Consider the following 6,342-nt stretch of genomic DNA (forward strand, 5'->3'; position numbering starts at 1 on the left):
GTTCTTCTCTGTTCTTAACTTACTAAACTTTGTTTCCAGAAATTGTGATAAAGAAATGGTATCAAAATTTATTTCTATAATGAAAAAAATTCTATGTATTTTTGTGTTTATTTTATTATTACTGTTCTTTGACTTTGAAGAGGGTTTAGTAATCTATTAAACCTAACCTCCTTTCTCTTTTAGCTTCTTGATTTTCATGTTCACCTTGGGAGTGTTATGAAGCCTCTTCATTTACTTTTGTTCTGAAAACACATTAGTATGTACATGTGTGTGTGTATATATATATATATATATACATACATACAGTGGTTGAACAAAATAATGGAAACACTTTGAAATTTCAAACAAATTTATTTTGATATGGAGTAGGACTGCCTTTGGCAGTAATTACAGCTTGAATTCTATAAGGTATGCACCCATACAAAGTTTGAATTGTTTCCAAAGGAATTTTTGTCCATTCTTCAGCTAAAACAGTCTCTAGTTCTTGTAGTGATGATGGTGGAGGATATTGACTCTTTGTTTTTTCCAAAACGCACCATAAATATTCAATAATATTGAGATCTGGGGACTGTGGTGGCCTGATAAGATGTTTAACTTCACTAGAATGTTCCTCATGCCATTCAATAACTCTAGCTGTGTGAATTGGTGCATTATCATCCTGAAAGATTGCTTTTCTCTCTGAAAACAGTTCCACAACCGTAGACTGAACTTGAACAGATAAAATGCTTAAATAGTCTTGACTATTAATTCTGCCATGATGGGAAACCATTGGGCTGGCGGATTTCCAAAATATAGCCCCCCAGATCATCACAGATCCTCCAACATGTTTTGCATGTGAAATGAAACAGTTGTAGGTGAATATGTTAATTAATTTGTATCCATTAAATCTGTTTTCTAACTCAATAATAATGCTTGATATTTTATATAATATATTCACTGAAGAAATATCTCTTCAAAATATAATATATAATGATGCCTGTGTGCAAACAGCTTTGCTACATGGCAGTGACATGTGTAGGCTTGAAAGAAATGAAGCCACTATGCTTAGCTGGATGTGCAATGTCAGTGTACATGTTTGACAAAATGTAAGCATCTTGAGAGAAAAATTGGGCATAAGAGGCATCAGATGTAGTGTGCAAGAGAGACAATTGTGTTGCTATGGTCGTGTGATGTATATGGACAAAGACAGCTGTGTAAAAAAAAGAGATCTCTAACTGTGGAGGAAACCTGTGGTAGAGGTAGACCTAGGAAAACATGGGATGAAGTGGTAAAGCATGATCTTCAAACTTTCAGCCTCACAGAGGCAATGACGAGTGACCGAGACCGCTGGTGATATGCTGTGCTTGAGAAGACTCGTCAAGCCAAGTGAAATCATTGTCATGGCTGATGCTGGTGTTGAGTAACTGGCACATAAAGAACACCTTTCAAGCATTGGGTTTCATGGAGGCAAAGTGGCTGAGTTCCTTTTGAGTGTTGGGCCTCATGGAGGCATATTGGCCAAGTTCCTTTTGAGCATTGGGGCCTCACGGAGGCAAAGTGTCAGGTCTATCAACTTATAGAACCGACACGACACTTAGACAGATTACAGAGGCTACACACATAGCAGTAGACAAACTGAGCCTCAATAGAAAACACAAATGGAACAATAACACCCACCATCAAACCACGTGACTAACGACAGAAGGGAAGAGAGAGGAAATAATATAGGGTAATACACAATAGACATACATGCACTTACCTGTGATACATGTAAGAAATAGAGATAAATACAAAATAAGAAAATGGAGGAATAGATTTCTTCAATCATCAACTACTAGATAATACCAATTCATATAATTTATTAACTAATAAATTATATGAATTTGAGGTAAAACATTTACCTTCGCCCATATAATACAGTAAATGAATTAATTGCATTGCAATTCTTAGCATTTATATATAAGCCTTTCTGGGTACTCTACTGGCAGTATATTGGATAAATGATATCCCATAGTGGGTTACACTCATAACCCCTATCTCACTTTGTAAATAGATAAATAAATATTTATCACATACCTGTGATAAATATAAGAAAGAGAGTGAGACAAGATATAAATAAATAAATCCATATGAAGGGCATGGATAGAAACCACATACAAAGTGAACCCATACACAAACACAAGTTTAATGGATGGCCACAACAAAATCAACAATACCAATAACAATGATAGCAGCAGCACCAGTGACAATGATGGCAATAACAACAACAACTACTGCAATGGCAATACCGTGGGTGAACACACAAACACAGAGGGGTACAGGAACTGTACCAAATGTTTTATCAGCCACTTCATCAGAAGTATTATTTAAAAAATGTGATCTGTATAACCAGGTAGTGCCATTAAGTTAGACATGGCCTGGGCCTATACTTGCTAAAACCTATTAAAGTCATATATTGATAGATATTTATAGTTTTCAAATTCTATTGCAAATATGTAACTAAATTTTTTTTAAACCATATATTGAATGGCATCTACCAAAAAATTCTCAATAACTTAATTTTTATAGTTGTCATTATCATTTTTTTAACCCTTCTGCTACCAACCCGGCTCTAGTTCTGAGTACAAATGTCTTGTTTTAATAAGTTTTGAATTAAAATCTTCCACCAAACCTTAGTCACAATTTATGCTCCTAACACTAGCTGAATGATAACTCAGTTATTTTACTAAATTCTTTGTTATATTTAAAGTAACTGAAAGAAACACAGAGCATCTCAAAATAAATACAGTAACAAAAGCGTTAAATCAGATATATTTGCAGCAGTTATTGATAAAATAACCATCTTAAAGATGATTGAGTCTTCAGCAATGGTAACTGTATTCATTTCTTCATTTTCATACATGCAAACAGGCACTCCTACACAAAATCCTTCCTGTTAAAATGTCCTTTTTTTTTTGTTTTGCTTGGGATGGAGGATTGACAAAATCATAAGAATGTTGAACAAAATGTATCATTATATTTAACTATGGCTCAAATTTCGTTGAACTCAACCTTTGCCTTTCATTTAACAAAATGCTCCTCTTAAATTTTTGATCTACATATAGGCGCAGGAGTGGCTGTGTGGTAAGTAGCTTGCTAACCAACCACATGGCTCCGGGTTCAGTCCCACTGCGTGGCATCTTGAGCAAGTGTCTTCTGCTATAGCCCCGGGCCGACCAATGCCTTGTGAGTGGATTTGGTAGACGGAAACTGAAAGAAGCCTGTTGTATATATATATATGTTTGTGTGTCTGTTTGTCCCCCTAGCATTGCTTGACAACCGATGCTGGTGTGTTTACGTCCCCCGTCACTTAGCGGTTCGGCAAAAGAGACCGATAGAATAAGTACTGGGCTTACAAAGAATAAGTCCCGGGGTCGATTTGCTCGACTAAAGGCGGTGCCCCAGCATGTCCGCAAGTCAAATGACTGAAACAAGTAAAAAAAAAAAATTTTTTTAATATATTACAAGTTATTATTTTATGAGGAAAACTGGGTATAAGAGGCATCAGATGTAGTGTGCAGCAAAGAATACTGCATTGGTAAGGTTATGTGATAAATATGAATGAAGACAGCTGCATAAACAAGTGCTAATCTCTAAACATAGAGGAAACCTATTGAAGGGGAAGCCCAAGGAAAGAATGAGATAAAGTGATGAAAAATGATCCTCAAAGCACTGAGATGTTTGGTGATTTGCTGTACTTGAGAGGACCTGTCCGGCTAAGTAAAATTAAAGCCATAAAGGCATGTCCTTATGTCCATTCCCCTGCTCACAATGCCTGACAAATATTTTCCCCACAACCCATCTCTCCTCCAGGTTCACCATTCACAGCACTTTCTCCCATTCTCTCTTCTTACCCTCAAAAATCCACCTCCACCCAATATGTCCCTGTTGAACCTCTCCCTCATAATATATCCTCCTAACACCCTGCTCTCTGTATCCATTCACTACTTTCCTTCCCCTCCACATCCTACCCGCCTTTCACAGTCTTGTGAACTTACTCACCAACTCACTTTATCTAATCCTTGGATCCACTTATATACGCCCTCCTGTAACTTGAGTGTACCCAACTCCTTGTCACATCCTCATCATCATCTCTCTCTCCCCAACTGAGGTAGCCATGTATCTCTTTTACTGCAAGAAAATCTAGCCTTCTATTCATCCCAGTTACGAAAAAACCAGATATTTTGATGTGGTGTGAAAGAAAGAAAGTTGTAAATATAGTCGAGCTAACGGTTCCTCATGAAGATAATATGGACGCCGCTCAGGCTCGAAAATTGAACCGTTATGTAAACCTCCTCGAGTAATGTGAAGACGCAGGCTGGAAAACGGAACATTTTCCTATCGAAGTCGGATGTAGAGGGTTTGTTGGACACAGCGTGAGACGACTGTTGTTATCGCTAGGCCTAACTCATCGCAAAGTCAAAACCACCATGACTGATATCCAATCTACAGTGGAGAAGGCTAGCCACTGGATTTGGTTAAAAAGAGACGATGAGCGATGGCTAGAAGGATATTGAGTTTAACTTCATAACCAGCTGATTTAGCAAGCGGGGCCTCATATCAGTGAGGGGGGGCCGGTGCACATTGATGCCATCGAGAGGTAGGCCCCGAAACGGCGCGCATTCTCTCCTGATGACCCCATACACTTGCTGGCTTCCGGTATACGGAGCTTTTGACTGGTAGCACTTGCATGTGCAAGTTGTTTGCAAGACATTCATACTCTGACCACTTATCACCTAGCACAAACCCACCTTCTTCTCTACCTCTCATTCTTCAGGTGATGAGCATCCTTCTGACTTGCCAGCTCCTACCAAACTGTTTAATCCATGCTAGCATGGAAGGAGAGCATCAGATGATGATGATGATTTGAAACTATGTAAGCTTCACTCAATATATATTCAATTTACAATACTTGAGGCCTTGTACTTTGATTTTAGGAACCTCTCTTTACTATATGCCCACTTTCAGAGTTAATCAAGTAATTGTGAATTTGTTGAAGTCAGAAAGTGAAATCATCATCATCATCATCATCATCGTTTAACGTCCGTTTTCCATGCTAGCATGGGTTGGACGGTTCAACTGGGGTCTGGGAAGCCAGAAGGCTGCGCCAGGCCCAGTCTGATCTGGCAGTGTTTCTACAGCTGGATGCCCTTCCTAATGCCAACCACTCCGTGAGTGTAGTGGGTGCTTTTTACGTGCCACCTGCACAGGTGCCAGACGAGGCTGGCAAACGGCCACGATCGGATGGTGCTTTTTACGTTCCACCGGCACGGTGGCCAGACGAGGCTAGCAATGGCCACGATCGGATGGTGCATTTTACATGCCACTGGCACAGAGGCCAGGTTAAAAAAAAATATTGAGCAAAAATGAAAAAGTGGAGTAATCAAGGAAGGCTGTTATCACTGTCTTCAGTTGCAAGTGGCTTCGGTTGATTTCTCTAAATTACAACTCATCATTGTCATTTTATGCCTGTTTTTTCCGGCATGGCTTGGATAAGTTATTATGGTGAAAATCAAGTTATTGCTTTCCTAAATGAGCCGGGATGATACTCTTGTCTATTTGACTTTTAGCAAGATTTCTATGATTGGATGCCATTCAGAATGCCAACCACTTTACAGAGTGTACTGGATATATTTTTACATGGTTTCAGTATTAGAAAGGCAGCCTTGTTCCTAACAAAGCTAGAATTCTGACTAGATTGTTCTTTTCATTCAATGCTGGCAGGGCTACTGAAGAGAAAAGAATGAGAGAGGGATAATAATCAAAGAAAGAATTGTAGAAAAGAGGAGAACTGGAACCCATACAGATTTTCACTGCAGGTCTTGCTTATTAAATTGTCTTACAGTATATAACAATGATTTTTAATCATTTTCTCCCTCTATGACACACAGAATAAAGCATAGAAAATTTTAATGGGACACTGAATAAGGTACAAAAAGTTTACAACACATTAACTTTTTATTTAAAAAAGCAATTCCAGTTAACAGAGATGGGTGTCTACATTGCTTTTTTGTCACAGAAAACACATGCATCAATATGGTGTATTAAAAACACTTGGGTCTTCTCAATATCTAGTCATTTTCTGACTCGCTTCCAAAATACCTATTTCTTTACTACCCACAAGGGGCTAAACACAGAGAGGACAAACAAGCGCAGACAAACGGTTTAAGTCGATTATATCGACCCCAGTGCGTAACTGGTACTTATTTAATCGACCCCGAAAGGATGAAAGGCAAAGTCGACCTCGGCGGAATTTGAACCCAGAACGTAGCGGCAGACGAAATACCTCTTTCTTTACTACCCACAAGGGCCTAAACATAGAGA

This window comes from Octopus sinensis, linkage group LG8, assembly GCF_006345805.1.
Source record: "Octopus sinensis linkage group LG8, ASM634580v1, whole genome shotgun sequence".
Classification (NCBI taxonomy): domain Eukaryota; kingdom Metazoa; phylum Mollusca; class Cephalopoda; order Octopoda; family Octopodidae; genus Octopus; species Octopus sinensis.